At 35.8% G+C, this 17,454-nt stretch overlaps 1 long non-coding RNA gene across 1 annotated transcript in view; it reads right to left on the bottom strand.

Moving 5' to 3' along the window:
* Window positions 1-131: 131 nt before the first annotated feature.
* The window catches only part of LOC309435652, a 49,621-nt gene continuing 32,298 nt past the window's right edge, over window positions 132-17,454 (bottom strand). Inside the window, exons 2-3 of the long non-coding RNA XR_014183206.1 lie at window positions 5,441-5,613; window positions 132-187 (exon numbers count right to left, since the gene is read on the bottom strand). This is a non-coding gene — a long non-coding RNA (uncharacterized lncRNA). The remainder of the gene's footprint in view (window positions 188-5,440; window positions 5,614-17,454) is intronic.

The raw sequence follows: 17,454 nt of genomic DNA, 5'->3' as shown, positions 1-17,454 counted from the left end.
TGTTTGCCTCCTTTATTTCTTTAATCAGAAAATTATCAAATTGCCATCTTCTTCATCAGGATACAGGCTTTGGAAAAGTACTATTATAAGACAGAAGACTCCATCATTCATAATTTTCTCTTTCTTCTCTCTCCTCCCCTTCTTTGTGGGAGACATGCCACTTCGGGTGTCAACATCATGGATGCCACTGCAACAAGAAGATGTTATGAATATGTTAATAAGTGTAGTCAACAAGTTCTTCAATGTACCAAAAATCTTGAGTTACCTCTTATAAAGAGCTCATCAGTGACGGCAAAGTCATTAAGCTTTATTTCCCAAAATGAACATTTCACTGTACTTTCAAATCACAGTAATAACACTGTAATAATAAGGGGAATCAATTTACACAAAAATATCCAAATCTGTCTTTATGTATGGTGGGCTTGATTGGGGGAAGGGGTTATAACATTTCCATATATTCGTCTAGCAGATAAAGTTAGGATGATTTACCTCTTTCAGTTGCAAGTCTAAAAACCACCTAAAGTAGATTCAAAAATGATTAATTTTATTATTTGATGTACTATTGAAATAAGTAATTCTATCTGAAATGGTAATATGAAGTAACATGCACAGCAGTATTTACAAATTTTGATGTCCCTAGAACTTTTAATCTGGAAAAAAATTACAGTATAAGTGAAAGTTGTAATGCAAGATCATTTCCAGTCCGAAGTTTGTAAAAGATGCTCTGACTCTTTCAAAAGACATAGTGCAATCGTCCACAAGTTAATGATGGATAAGTAAGTCTCTCACTTAGAAATAATTTATGAATTCACAATCAGTCACACAGAATTTCTATTTTCTGTGACATTTATCTCCCTAATGAGATGTGTTGCATTCCTCATAGTATAGTGGAATCTCAGAATTGATACTCATGTCTTGAAAATAGTTGGCTTTTCTACCAATAAACTGACCACCACCACTAGCAACGATGGCACTTGATCTAAGATGAATCTCAAATTAACTGATTTAATTCTGGATGTTTCATAACCCAATTTTCTTCAGTCAGCCAATAAGCAGGTTAATGACTTTGATGCATAGATAGCAGTTTCATTAGCAGCATGAGATCAGAAACATAAAGAGTCTTTTCATTATTTTGTTCTCTAATTATGGTTTAAGGAAGAAGATCCTGCAATGTAAAGAAACAGAGATCTCTAGAGAATGGCCTCTGTCATCCTAGAATCAGTAGCTGTACTGGTAAGATGAAGCTGAAGGTGACCAGACCATATGTAGACCATAATAACACCTCACATGTACAGTTTTAAATACAGCTAAAAGTGATGTAAATCTCAGCCACCTAAGTACAAACAACGGGGAGAAAAAAACTTCAAATATAATTATCAAATGAGAGCCAGCTCACTGAGTTCATGCTGGTCACCCTTCTGCTTGAAAAAAACATTTACAGTCAAAGAGAGACAGGAGGTCAAGATCACAATTATGTAACGAAATACATACATAATCAAAAAAGGCAGCAGCTAATAGTTGTTCAGCCTCCATATAAGCAAGACATTGTCAAACATATTAAAAAATACATGAACATGAATGTGCAATTCTGAGCATCAACAGAACAACAACAAAGTTGAAGTTTCATAGTGTTTTGCAGAAATTTTCCCAGGAAATTAATTCTGAAGCTTACTCTTAATAACTTCAGTATGTGAACTGTGCACTTTAATTACGAAAAACTGAAGTTTCAAATCACTGGTATACAAAATTTCCAGAAAAACTCAATAAATGACTTGCAAAACATTCAGTACACAGTTTACTAAATAAATGCCTCACCAACTGGGCAATAAAACCAGTAAGAGAGTTTCACTGGAATCTGAAAGGACTACATTTTAAGTTTTCACCACCATAGGAAATTGAATTAACGTAGTCTAAATGTAGTATTTGTTCAATTAAGTATTAAAGACAGCTTGTGAAAGAGCTAAAGCCGAATTCATACTATTAATTCATTCCTTACTCTTACAACTGTATAAAAGAGCATTCTGAAAACCAATAAAAACTGCAAGTTCAAAAGAAATAGAATCTAGTTCACAAACAAGGATTTGATACTTGACAGTCACTGCACAAGACACAATACTCCAAAAGCAACAAACAGCAGTTTGAGCATTATCCAGGACCAATTTGTACATCTTGAACTTGTGTAAGGACTAAAACATTTTCTTGAACAGCAGAGGAGTATCTGAACTCTATATTCTAGCAAAGGAAACATATGCAGTTAAATCTGGTGGAATAATGAAATGGATGAACTACAGCCACATGGAGACCAATAAGAAAAATACATTCTATTAAACACTTAGTATGTTGAGCTACTAAGAATGCTAATTACTCCCCAGTGTATGGTAGATTGAAGTGAACTGTTTACCCAAAATTATCCAGCATCTGTTATGTGCCAATGACAATTTTTATCAACTTTCTTAATTGAGAACAGTATTATTGCATGCACCAGACTATTTGTAGCAACACAGAATGATTTCAGCCTTCCTTCTACATGCGCCAATATTTTCAAAGTTATAACATATTTTAAAGAGCAATGTTTGTGGACCTAAAATAAGATTTGAACTATATAGATTAACTTGATTAAAAACACACTTATCTACCTTAGATAGAAATAAGAAATAGCAGATAGGCAAAATTGCACCATCATCTTCATCTGCAAAAGAACATGGTAATATTAAGCTCTTTTTTTTTCATTACTAGTTTTTGGGAAAGTATCAAGCAATTTTTTCATAGGCAGTAGCTCGGCAACTGCTTATGATACAAGAAAGCTCCTCTATGTTAGGACCACATTTATGCAAACATGGTTGCTAGGAAATGAAGTGGAATTTGGGGGGTTGTAGACAGGGAAAGGAGGAGGAATCACTTGTACCTCTGCACTTCACTAAGTAAGGAGGGAGGGAAGGGAGGAAGGAAGGGAGGAAGGAAGGGAGGAAGGAAGGGAGGAAGGGAGGAAGGGAGGAAGGAAGGGAGGGAGGAAGGAAGGGAGGAAGGGAGGAAGGAAGGGAGGGAGGGAGGGAGGGAGGGAGGGAGGGAGGGAGGGAGGGAGGGAGGGAGGGAGGGAGGAAGGGAGGAAGGGAGGAAGGGAGGAAGGAAGGAAGGAAGGAAGGAAGGAAGGAAGGAAGGAAGGAAGGAAGGAAGGAAGGAAGGAAGGAAGGAAGGAAGGAAGGAAGGAAGGATCCAGTCAGTGCAAAGCCCTGAATTTTCAAGGCTTCTACAAAAAGATGGTCTAACTAAAATAACATAAAATAACAATACCAAGGACATCAAATAGTAATCTACCCCATTCCTCATGCTTCCCTTTACCGTGATGAAAAGTTGAGGGAAAGTACATTTTTGTCACTTTAAGAAGTATATATCCTTCTCATTTTTCTATATCCAACCAACTGCACAGACCAGCAAGTGGGGAGACGGTGAAATCAGTCTCTAGCCACCGGGTTCTTTATCTGTTTAGTCAGAGAAAAATCCAGAGAAGAAGACACTAGTAGCCAGCCCTCAATAACATTGCGGCAGGATGGGAACAAAGGAGAAATTTTGTTTCTTTCACATAACCCAGTTGAGCTATGTAAAAGCATAAATCAAACAGAGACAAGTGTGTGCAGAAAGGTATGTCTGATTTGAACCAAGAAGCAACTGTTCCTAACTGACTGTAATAAATGGAAAAATAAAAGTAATAAAAGAATAATAAAAAATATTATGTCATAGTCCAGTATATTTATAGTTCAAGTGAACATATTCAAAAGAAAACAAAGAAGAAGAAAATTTAGAAAAATAGTTATACTGAAAGTAAAAGAATTATAAATAGTGTTCCAATATTACCTAGAGAAATGGTGAATTCCTTTTTGTGGTTCTTCTTAAAAACAACATAAAAATCAATTTTTAATTTGTTCTATTAAAACTCATGAGATTGAATATTAAAAAGATCCATTTTTCTAATTTTGTAGTTTCTAGTTGACTCTTAACATTCAATAATTTAAAAGATGTCCTCTGAAACATGTATATATGTGGGTGTTATATTCAGTCATCACATTCAAACTGAAGTAGTACTTTTTCTGTCCTCAAATATTGCAGAAGTAAGCAGCTGCAAAAACTAACAATTTCCTTAAATGTAAGTGTTTATACATATTTTTTCTAACTTGTGTCTCATTGTCTGAACATACCGGTTCATATACATTCTTTTATGCTTAATTTCATTAATCTTGAAGCTAAAGAAACTAATAAGAGAGAAGAGTCTTATGACTGTAGAGAAAACGGAAACCAGTAAACTCTTTTTGGAAAAGGCTTCCAATTAGAATCAAGACCAGAGCAAAAAGAAGTCAAGAACTTGATCAGAACCAAAAAGAACAACTGTAGAAGACATATGAGACTATGTAAAAATACAACACAAGTTTGTTGTACTACCTTTTCCATTCATCCGAGCAGCAGAAAGTAACAAACCAATTTAGAATGAAAAAGTGGCATATTTAGTGTCACTGAGAGAAGCTCCCCTGTAAGCCAGAAGATAAATTCTGTCTTTCCCTTTTGATCACAAGCATGCGAACATTTGCTTCTGGTAACCTGTCTGATAAGGGTTAATTATCTCTCTATATTTACATTAACGTGCTTCTAGGCAGATTTAGTAGTGTTTATACAGCACCACAAGTTGAATCTGCTTTCTCAGAGAAGAAGAAATCATGACTAAACAAAGCCCCGATGAGCATCAGGCATTGTACCTACTGTTTGTTTCCTGGGCTGATTTACAATGAGATCTCAGGAATCATTAGTGATGCATAAAAACATTGGCACTTGCCTTTACAGCCAACTATCATCTGCTTCAATATTCTCTCTGAACTTTCTTATTTTATGCAGGTAACAGAGTCTCAAAAATGTTGTTTTCTCTATAGGAGGTAACACACAGCACCACTCTAATAGCTTCAAGTAGGCTGCAGGTTAGATGGCAGCGTAGCAAATACTAAATGGTGTCTAAGCTTATAGCACAAGAACTTTCATGTTTTGTATTTACTGTTAAAGTTGTGCAGGATATCCCTGCAAAAATGATACCAGAATAGATCTGGACCTCTTTAAATGGTGCATTAAAAAGTTACCAAATAATAAGCCATCAGAATTAAGTACTCTAGCAGAAATGCATTAGGAATATTGCGAACTACAGTATTAAGAACTGCAAATAGTTTAGCCTGTATTGGTGATAATTCATTAAAAAATAAATCTTCAAAAGTTCCTAAGAAAGCTAAATACATGTCCAAGCACAGCTAAATGACCAAACACAATGGTTTTATGACAGCTGAATCCATGAATCTACACAGCTCATGGTCTTCAGCAAGTGAAAGGTGGTTCCCTTAGGTGCCCACTGGAACACTCTTTGCTTAGTATTACTAACTGAATTATAAACAACAAGTTTCAAACTTACCCCAGTCAAGTGTTTGAAACAAGTTGTGTATTCACAAGTGTTTCAATATAATTAAGAATGAAATTGAGGCCTCGGCACACAGAAGATACTTCAAGATTTTTCTTTCATCTTTTCTTGTTCCGCTCCAGAAGCTGTCTGTCTGACGTGCCCATTTCCCAAAGGTAGCATAAGTTCTACAGAAATTAGGAAAGTAATAAAGCATGATTAAAGGCTTCCTATGGAGTACTCCTCCTGAGAAGTTTTAAGGTATTGCCAAAAGACATAGTAGTTGACTCTTATCAATTTTAAAAACAGAATATCAGGATAAAAGGAAAAAAAAAAAAAAAAAAAGAGTTAGGTATAAGCCACCATCTAAGAACACTAGTACAATCTAATGAAAGCAAAGAGGAGGTCACCATCAGGGGAAGTTTGGAAATAATTAGATGGAGAAGGGACAAAGTTGAATATATTTGACCAGGCCAAACAGAGAGAGGAGCACTGACATATGACCTGGTTTAACATTAATTGGGACTAAGAATGTAAGAGTCAAAGAACATAATTTTTGAAAGGAGAGGCCTCGTGAAACCTTTCTTCATCAAATGAAGAAATGAGCAAGCAAGGGAGAGATGCTGCCAAAATACTGGTTAATGAAATGTTTATGGAAAATGTACAAGGCTGGGGCTGGTGACGGAAGAATTTTTGAACTTTCATATTATGATTTAGCCTTTCTTGTCTATTTATTTTCCATATTTCTCCAATTAAACATGTAAAAGTTTAATTTCTATTCTGAATACTTAGCAATATGTAGCAAAATATTATTATAATGGTATAAAAATGCTCTCAATATTGTTAATGACTTAAATGAGTCACCCAGATATCTTCATCTTAATCAGACTTGCAGCTGTGAAAGAAAGTATACAAAATGTAATCTGGGTGTCCAGATTCTAAGTACATACCCAGATACAATAATAATTAGGACCACACAGTTACATAAATATCAAGAACGATTGCATGTAAGTGATTACTCTCTTCTGAAAACAAATTTTGAGAGGTCATTTATTATTAAGATATGAAGCAGGAGGTACCATAAAAATGTTACCATTTAAAACATAATGTTCAATGGAGTTATCTGAGAATCAAAGTAGTGCAACAAGTCATTCAAATTCCACACCTTAATTTATTCTATATTTCTTTTACCCAAGGATTAAACTATTTCACAAGAGACAGTCCTCTGACTTTCAGGAAGCCTACTGATATGGTATGAACTCCTGATGTGTTACTAGTGTTCTTCATCTCCACATTTACTTAATATCATACTTTGTTTTTTCCAATAATAAAATTTGATTATTACACCAGTTACGGGATTCAGGCAACCACCCGCAGCTACACCAGAAAATCACTTTTGATAACACTCAAATTCATCTTTTCAATCTTCCTACATTCTTCAGTTCTGTCTTCAAACAGACATTCTTCAGAATTTCTAGTCACCTTCTTGCACACTTAAAATGTTATCTTCCACCTTTCCTGTTTTTCCTTTTTATTGATCCAGTTGTCTCATCTTCTTGTTTTATCTCTTTCTTTATTTCTTCATACTGCCATTTTAGTCAGTATTTCAACATTTGAGTGTCACCTTTTTGTTTCAGGATATAAATGGTTTAACATTTCTCAATTTTTAAGTTCCTTCTGTAAGTTTATCTATTTTTTTTTTCCCCCTAGGTAATTCATGGTGCTTTCGTAAAACTGCTTCATCCATACAATGTTCAATTTTACAAGCAATTAAAGTTGAAAATTCCGTCTCATTTCTTGTTTCTTCTAAATTATTGTCTGGTAAGGAGAAATAGTTTGCTCTTTCCTATGAGGAAAGGCTGAGAGATCTGGGTTTATTTAGCCTGGAGTAGAGGAGGCTGAGCAGAGATCTTACAAATACTTATAAATATATTAAGGATGGGCGTCAAGAGGATGGGGCCAGACTCTTCAGTGAGGCCCAATGACAGAATAAGAGGCAATGAAAACAGACTGAAACATCAGAGGTTCCTTCTGAATATGAGGAGAAACTTCTTTAATTAGAGGGTGACAGAGCACTGGAACAGGCTGCCTAGAGAGGCTGTGGAGTCATCTCTGGAGATACTCAGAACCTACCTGGACACAATCCTGGGCAACCTGCTCTAAGTATACCTGCTTTAGAAGGGCAGTTGGACTAGGTGATCTTCAGAGGTCCTTTCTAACTCCAATTATTCTATGATTTTTGCGATTCTTTCCTCTGGCTTGATATCCAATTTTGCCAAAATGGGTGAACATAATTCTAAATTTGTACCAGTATAAAACCAGGTATCTAGAAGTATTAATAATGAAAGAGAGGAAAAGAACAATTGTGACTTAAAATAATCCGAACAAACCCATCTGCATTCAGGGATCATTTAACCACCATTGAAATCCCATTTGAATTTGTTCATTTTGTGACAGGCTGTGCTGAGATAACACTCTGGTCTGCTCATCAATCTTACTTATTTCACAGGCAAACAATCTTCTTCTGATCACAAATAAGACCAGACTACTGAATCAGACCATAAAACTAACTCAGTTGTGGCCAAATTAACATTTCTCCTACTCTCCAAAGTTGTTTTCCTACCTGCAGGACAAGAAAGAGAAGATCTGTCTCTAGTAGTCATCATGTAATTCCTTTACATATGTCAGCAGTCAAAAAAGCTGGACATTCTCAGTTTATTACATTTGGTTATGATTTTGGGGATTTATTAGATTTTTACATTTATAAATCTACTGGAAAATATGCTACTCCGATATGCTCTGCTCAGCTATATATAATTCTATATGTAGTATAGTGTGGACATTTCCACTGTCTCTTGACTTGGCTGCAAGTTACTTCCTATGTCCTTTCTCTTTTGCTTCAAACACTTGTCTTGAACTTCTGCCATTTAATAATGTTAACTTGTACAAATTTAGGACCTTCAGCAAATCAAGTCGGTATGCTTCACTGACTCAGGGATCCAAATGTGAGGAACAAGATTTGACATAACTTTCCTTTGTCTTTCAGAAATTACTTGCTTTCCTCCTTGCACAACCTGTCCACCAGGGTCAGTTCTTAATCATTGGAAAACTTCTTTAAATTTTTATTTTGAATCTTAAATTATATTTTAACTGCTCTTAACAGTTCTGATCTTTAGGAAGTCCCTTGGGTTCAAGTGAATCCAACATTTTTTCATTTCCCCCAAGATGACCAAAACATCTTAAAAGCCAACAAATCATGGTTCATTATTTTCCATTTCCAGATAGCAATAAAATTGTCAACACATAAAAAAACACAAGGCCTGAAAAGTCCAAGACATTTTATTCTTTCTTTTCAAAGTCCTGCAGAAACATTTTTCATTATTTTTATTAAAATTGGTTTCTTACCATACACACATGCAGAATATTATAGGAATTTTCCTTTCAACTTTTTAAAATAAAAATTAGAAATATGTAGAGTCCCAAATTGTGAGTAATGCAGTTTGCATCCTTTTCTGTACATTTTATCCCTTGTTTTTATTATTCTAAGTGTGTCAGTCATCAAATGAAGCAATCTAGTTTTTCATCTATCTGTCTACCTATTCATCCATCTGCCCTTGGCTTACAGAGGTACACAATTTTCCCTCTAAGCAACACAATTAAATGTAGAGGTCATTGATGTGCTGAATTATACTAGAAGTTACTTGTCTTTCCTAGTAACAGAAAACAATACTATATATTCCGTCCGGTGACTGTTCATCTTTTTTATTGTCTACCAACTACCAATCTGTGCCCTAAAGTCATGATATGAATAATACACATTATATTTTTACCACTTTGGTAAAACATTACATTTAAAAGTTCTTTTCACTGACATCATGTTTAAGACTGATAAAATAGAAGCCAGGCAATTCCAAGTTCAAATCATCTCAAATTTTACATTTGAAGAAAAATCATAGAACTGGTAAGTTTACAGCTATTTGTTCCAGGAAAGGCCTAAAAGATCATAACGCAACATGTGTTTACTGACTGAAATAATAAAATTTCTGGACCAAGTAGGAATCTATACTTCAGAAGTAATAAAAACACTGGTCTTTTTCAGATGTCAGTTTGCTTAAGGCTGATCTAGACAGAAAATACATTAAAGCGTGGCTATTTTCTGTGTCTAGACAGTGCAAAAAGCCAAATTCTGAACCTGGTGAGACAGCACTATAACTGGTTCAGAGGCATAACGTCTTCTCTTGATTTAACCGTGACAACTTTTCGTGTTAATGTTTAGATTTTAGTTTATTCATATGTAAAATTACTTTTCTCATTTCTCTATATGATTGTTAGAACAAAAAATAGCAGAAGATATAATTTTAATTATTTCTGTGCTGGCACTTTGGGTTAACTAAATCATTAACTAAGAAACTAGGCTGTTTCTTGACTTAATACTATCTTTACTATCAGCCGAAAACTGGAAGAGAAGTCTATTTGTAGGGGCTACAAAACAGAAGAACAGGCAAAATGACAAAAGGTTCATTCTTATAGGGCCAGAGGTGAGTAACCCTTTGGTGAATCCTACGTTTATGTCTGAAACTGTCTTTCAGGATACCTCATAAATCCATTGTAAGCCTTAGGCTAAATTAGATACAAGTTGGGCGATACAGGATGGACTTGCATCTTTGCAACGTATTCACAGCCTTGGATCCATAGGTAAAAACTTTAGAAGATTTGACATTTGAATGTTCATATATGATAGCAAATATATCACATCATATCAAAGATGGGCACTTTGAAAGGTGACAATGACAAAGCCAGCTACCAGCCACTTACTTCTCAAGTCTACAGCTTGACCAGTCTGGTTTCACCAGTGGTTTTGGTGCCAAAACATGGCACCAAGAGATTTAATTCCCTGTGACAGATGATCATTTGAAAAGCTTTAAAACAAAACTTTTGGTGGAAGCTCGTCTAATCCTAATGAATATAGAACAGATTAGTAGATAAATACAAATTTTAAATGGAAATATTCATAGAAGTTGTGATTGAAATAAGGACATTATTTTAATCATGTGATACAATTTACTGAAATATAAATATTAGTATCATAATTTACTATATGTTTTTATATTATATGGATTTTTTTGCAGTTCAGAATCTGAAAGCATTTTCCATTATTTAATGAGATACATCAGCAATTTAATTAAAACCAAATCTTCCGCACAATGCCAAATGTGTAGTTTAACACATTGGTAAAGTGTAGGTCTGGAAGATGATTGCAAGACAAGACAAGCAAAGATGGAGGAACTTGATATCAATATCAGAAAAAAAGAAAAAAATTCAGCCAGCCTAACTTTAGCAGAAAACAAAAACGCTCATTAACTTTGCTCATTAATATATTTTCTCTCTACAAAAATACTAATTAACTTAACATCCTGAAAAAGAGTCTCAATCTATGATGCATCTTCCTTTCCCTTGCTCTTTTTTTATGTATGCTCAGTGATCACTCATTTACTTGTAGGCAGAAGAGTTTTACAGATGAAACAAAAACACTCTTCAGAGTTCAGTGCTGGGACTGATAATGTTGTCTTCACAGTAAGATGTTTGCTTTGAATAAGGTTTTCTATTCATTTGTGTGTGTGAAGGGGTAGAAGACATTGTTCATAGAATCATAGAATGTCTTGAGTTGGAAGAGACCCACAAGGATCGAGTCCAACTTTGATGTTGTTTCTACATCTGTTCCTCTAAAAATATATTTTTGACAGATTGCCATCTCTTATCCACAAACCATAGGGCCAAATAAATTTGTTAGATTAAAAAATATGTTACTGGTTGTCTAGGAACAAAAGGAAATAGACAACCCAAGGAAGTGGGAGATGCAAACCCTGATTCCTCTATGATTTTCCAGTCACACAATGAGAACTTTGAAAGAAGAGCTTGAGTAGTTGAACCTTATCCTAACCATTGGATATTTGCATACATGCCCAGTAACAGCTGGTATCTCAGGGGTTCTGTAAAAGGTGGTCAGTGAAAGTTTCTAATTTCACTTCACCAAATGTGCATATGAAAAAAAAGATAGGTATAAATTTTTCTCATATTCTAATAGATTTGCAGGAACAAGAAAAGGGGCTCTCAATGCCATTTGTAAAGTAACTTTTCTGAACAGACCTGAAGAATGAAAATCACCCAAGCTTTTCTGTAAGAGGTTGCGTTTTTTTGGTTTTGTTTGTTTGGGTTTTTTTTTTTTGTTTGGATTTTTTTGTGTGTGGGGAAAAAAAAACAGTGATTAAGGTGCAATTTATATTATTACATAAAATATTTCAGACTTCACATGTCAAAATGAAACACCAGGTTCAGCAGGTTGAGACACTAAATAAATATGCTGTATGTATTCACACATTTTGTTGCTATAAAGCAAGTTTTACTTTGCCTCAAGTGAAGGCATTAATCATCCAGTCTTGACTCAGGGATTACAAGAGATCTGATAGAACAACACTGGTATAATTCTAATGAAGAAAGGCAGTTCACAAGATAAGTAGAGAATCAGCAAGACAGCTTCCTGAGAAGTTCAGAAGCAAAAAAGCTTTAAGGAAGAAAAACAGATATAAACAGAACTCCTGGAAACTCCAAGGAAGACTAACTGTAAAAATCAGGTGCTTTGCCCGGAACTTGTTCCATCTGACAAATGTGATTTAAGTAATAAATAGTGTTGAAACACAGTGGTTCCTTGACACCTGCGGCAACACAACTGAACACAGAGAGAAAGGAGGACTCGTTGAAGTTTGATTCCGATAAAGTAGATTAATATAATCTCATTTCTTCATCTGTAAATTTCATAGCAAATGTGATATGCTATAGCAAATCTTGTAAACAATTATTTTAAACTGGTATTTTATCTTAAATTGGCTTAAGAATAGTCTCCTGGTAACTGTTCAACCTCATTTTATACCAGACTTTCACACAGAGTGATCCTTAATACCTCCTACGTGCTCCCCAGCAAATTTATGTGGAGTATGCAAAAGGAAGCAAAACAGTTCTTTGCTTAAAACTTTACTGGTTGGGTTTGAGAGCTTCAGTGTTGGGGGCCATAAGAAAAAATACTGTTTTCCAACAATAACTGCAGAATTTCTTATATGTCTGAAATGTGGCAAATACTTCAACAAGCCTGCAATCATATCTTTCTGAAAATACTGAATTATTTCTGTTGGAGAGATCCAGGGGCCAAGGACATATTATTCAAGTAGAGTTTGGTATCAGACTGGGAGGAGCAGGAAGAAACAGGAGATGTGAGCAATTTCCAGGGTATATTTTTCAATATAATAGTAAGACTTGAACAGCATTGGTTTACTACACTCCAGTCTTCTCCAAATTTCTAGAATTCAAAGAATTCCTTTTTCTTATTTTTATGCTTCCTTATTATGACTATGTCATTGAAACTGTGTTTTACAATGATACTTAGAATTAAATCAACAGGACACTTGATTCACAGAGTCAGAATTCTAATGTATTGGCATAACGGTAGACTTTCTCATTATTTCAGACTAGTTCACCCAGTATGCATCTACATATTTTTAGATGACCAACACTTAAAAAGCTGATTTTGTTCCATTGCCTTATAAATGTAATATGAATCAAGAAAAAAAAATACGCTTTCACATTCAAAGTGCATGACAGACTAATTTAGTGAGTGTCATTGCCACTGATTTTTTTCCCTTCAAGCCTCATTTATACCCGCTTCTTGGATTTTATTCAGGTATAGAATTTGCATTTAGATTGCTCTCCTAGAGGAAAAAAAGCCAAACTAAAACCCACTCTGAAATCCTGTGCTTTCTTTTGACCTTAATGCAGCAACAATCACGATTATTGCATGTGGCTGAAAACATTTTAGCATATTGAGCTGCATTTTGGTATTCCCCATTTAACCAATCCAAAGTTGTTACCATCAAGTACTATTTTATCCCTTCCTTATTCAAACTGCAAACAAGATTACAATGCTCAAGATCACACTTTGTGCTATGGAAGGTTAGATAGTATTTCATTCTGTGCTAAATACATAGTTAGTAAAAAGCTCTTACAAGGTCTTACAATTACTGAAATTAATACAGTTGCAGGAAGAAGCAGCCATAAATCTTCAATTGTTATATTGGAAATAAACAGCCAACTTACAATGTCTTGATTTAATTCTTCAAATGTAGACATTTTATAAACAAGGCTAATAATGTGACCATATGATATTACAATACTAGTATATAAAGCCTTGCAGTCCCTGTAAATTCTCTTCAACAACTCTTTATCCCACTTTTAACAATGGATGAAATCTGATGATGGACTTTTTTTGGGGTCGTTAACTGAATGTGAAGTTCCATCAGTTAATTTTCTCATTATTTTTTGAAAACATAAATAAATCGGCTCTTAAAATGTTTTTCAGACACCATAAAAATAACCAGCCAATTGCAATATGCATTTCTACTGTTTTTACAAATTCAGAATATGAGACAGCTATATACAAGAAAACAAACAACACCGAAAGAAACAAAAAAAAAAAAAAAAGAAAAAAAAAAACACAGAACTGCAACACTTAATTAATTTGCTGATCAAATATCTAGTATGGCAAGCAATCTTTTGGAGGAGACTGCCTCCTTTAAAAAGAGGCAAGAGATTGATAAACTATTAACAGCCTTACCAAGGACTTCATACAAATGTAAATAAACACAAATACAGTTCTTTGAAGCAATGAAATGAACTTTAAGTACAAGTTAAATGGAATAAGTGAAAATATGTACCTCCATTTGCAGAAAGAGAAAAATGAGGCCTCCCTCTCCTACAGAAATGCTGGCCATTAAAGGTAACACAGGGATGAATAGTGAGAGATATCATGTATTCTTTTAAATGGATAAATGAGCAAGCACAGCCATGTGCAACTGCCTTGAAACCTGCCTCAGGATCTAATGAAGTCAACAGGAAGCCTTTGGCCTAAATGATGTGTTATCTGGATTTACTTCAAAGGCTTTAACTCATCACTGGGGCCAACATGTGCCAGGAGGCTCTTTCTCTGCAACCAAATCCTCCTGCACCATCCCTGAGAGCTAGGCAATTGCTGATGAACAACCAATATGTCTTAGGTAAACTTTAGGGTTACAGGCTGGTTGGGACAACTGCAACCTGCTATTGAACGTAGGGCCCTGATAGCTATAACCTGCCAACAGACTTCGAATCATCACCTGAGTGTATGCACCTCTCTTTTCTGCCCTGTGATTTAAAGCAATGCCCTGAAACAACATGTTTAATAGTAATTTAAATATTTTTAGCTTATCTAGAGTAAGCTGGATAACCAAATTCAGTTCTGAACACATAAACAGAAAATGTTATTTGTAATGTTATTAATTGTAGAACAAAAGGCCAACAATAACCAAGAAGGTATCAGCCATCACATCCTTGACCTCCACTTAAAAACATAGCATTTGTTCAGAGCTGCTCACCATTCACTACTACTTTGGATCACTGTCTTCAGACTGTTTTTGTACAAGCCACCATTGCATGCTGGACACCAAAATGATAAGGAAAGGTCTGTTGTACCTAATCAGCCCATCTTCTGTGTGTATAATTACCAAAGGAATATAACAATGGTGGCTGAGTTAAATCTGATGGTAAGTAAAATAAATATTTCCAGACTGGGATAAAACTGTTTTGAACACGTGCCATGTGTTGCATTTGGCACAGAAGCATCCACAATAAGGCTTGCTAAAAGTACTTCTCACTCTATCAAGAGGAGAACATTTATCAGAAGTAGAAGTCACAGATTCTGAAAGTTATAAAGCTGTCAAGAAAATGCTAATTTAATCAAGTGCAGATTTCCATAAGGTAGAAATTCACCATGATCTCAGTGTGAGTGCTTAAACAGTACAGAGAAATAGATATATATTATGCTGCATATGAGATGATGCTTCACCACAGATAAATCTTTCAAATAAAGTAACACTTAAGTACAGAATAAATGGAGCCATGGAGATCAATATAGCGCACACGATAGCTGATGAGTGACAATGACAAGGTTGCCCAATATTCTGAAATCTGATCTGCGTTACGTAGGTTTAAGATATGAAAATTGCAAGGTGCCAAGGGCTTGTCTCCCACAGACATATTCATAAGTAATTTTACTCAATTCAACTTTAAACAGTAATTTTTAAATTCTACAGTTGCAGTTTAGCTGTGCTGGGAATTTTTTGTACCTTGGATACAAAATAATCTCAAGTACTGCAAGGATGACTAAGTCTGGCTCATGTGAATAAGGGCTGGTACCAAGTGGGGCTCACACAACCCTGCCTAGTGAACTAGCCTAGGAGGCAAGAAATCCCTTGTGGTCCTACATGTACATACACAAGTCTACCAGAAAAATTTGTTGAGACACCCAATCAGCTGAAAAGAATTTGTGCCACTGTAACTTGTTTCTACTTCTCTAGGGCTAAGCGACACTAAACAAATGGTCTGCAGGTATGTCTTTAAAATGTGCTCTCTAGGCAGTCCCAGGTGTCATGTTTGCATGTATCATAAAATCATAGAACTGCAGAATCATAGAATAGTTTGGGCTGAAAGGGACCTTCAAAGGTCATCTAGTCCAACCTCCCTGCAATAAGCAGAGACATCTTCAATGAGATCAGGTTGCTCAGAGCCCCGTCCAGCCTGGTCTTGAATGTTTCCAGGTATGGGACATTATCACATCACTCTTCCAGTACTTCAGCACCCTCATTGTAAAAAATTTCTTTCTCATGTCTAGCCTGAATCTCCCTTCTTATCCCTTGTCCTATCACATCAGTCCCTGCTAAAAAGTCAGTCTCCATCTTTCTTATAGGCTCCTTTCAAGTACTAAAAGGCCACAATAAGGTTTCCCTGGAGTCTTCTCTTCTCTCTCTTCTTTTCTCTTCTCTCTCTTCTCTTCTCTTCTCTTCTCTTCTCTTCTCTTCTCTTCTCTTCTCTTCTCTTCTCTTCTCTTCTCTTCTCTTCTCTTCTCTTCTCTTCTCTTCTCTTCTCTTCTCTTCTCTTCTCTTCTCTTCTCTTCTCTCTCTTTCTCTTCTCTTCTCTTTCTCTTCTCTTCTCTTCGTTAACAAACCCAACTGTCTCAGCTTGTCCTCATAGGAGACATGTTCCACCCCTCTCATCATCTTGGTGGCCTCCTCTGGACCCTCTCCAACAGGACCATGACTTTCCTGTACTGAGGACTCCAGAGCTGGACATAAGACTCCAGGTGGGGTCTCACCAGAACAGAGTAGATGGACAGAATCACCTCACTCAACTGGCTGGTCACACTCCTTTTGATGCAACCCAAGATAGGATTGGCCTTCTGGGCTGCAAGTGCACATTGCCAGGTCATGTGCAATCTCTCATCCACCAGAACCCCCAAGTCCTTCTCTACAGGGCTGCTCTCAATCCCTTCATCCCCCAGCCTGTATTGATACCCGGAGTTGCCCTGACCCAGGTGCAGGACCTTGCACTTGGCCTTGTTGAACCTCACGAGGTTCACATGGGCCCACTTCTTGATGCTGTGGAGGTCCCTCTGGATGGCATCCTGTTCCTACATGTATCTCTGCATGGAGTCCTCTCTCCAAAATTCTTGATAGCTTAGTGCAGTTAACACATTATTTTAAACAACGATGAAAATTTTAAATATCTTTAGAAACATAGAAAATTAAATACTGGATCATATCGGGAGTCCACATAAATAAGCATCTTGACTTTCACACAGTCAACATGAAAGCCTGAAAGAAGGACCACAAAAGAAGGAGGTAGAGTGTATGATGTGCACAGATGGGAGAATGGTGATCAACTTCTATGTCCACCACCACTCACACTGATCTCTAGCAATGAGGTAGAGGAATAACTTGAGGTTTATCATGTAGCAACGTAATTGTTACTACTATCGATCATTTACTAAGTTTTCTGCTATTGAAGATTAAGTTGTACATTTCTTCAGTCTAAATCACCACAAACTCTATGTTAATTATATTTTACTAAATAATGTTCAACATATAAATAGTATACGTTTAAGCACCAAC

Source organism: Streptopelia decaocto, assembly GCF_964273445.1.
Source record: "Streptopelia decaocto genome assembly, chromosome: 2".
Classification (NCBI taxonomy): domain Eukaryota; kingdom Metazoa; phylum Chordata; class Aves; order Columbiformes; family Columbidae; genus Streptopelia; species Streptopelia decaocto.
Note: the sequence above shows the minus strand (reverse complement) of the source record. Positions and strands in the feature narration are given on the sequence as shown.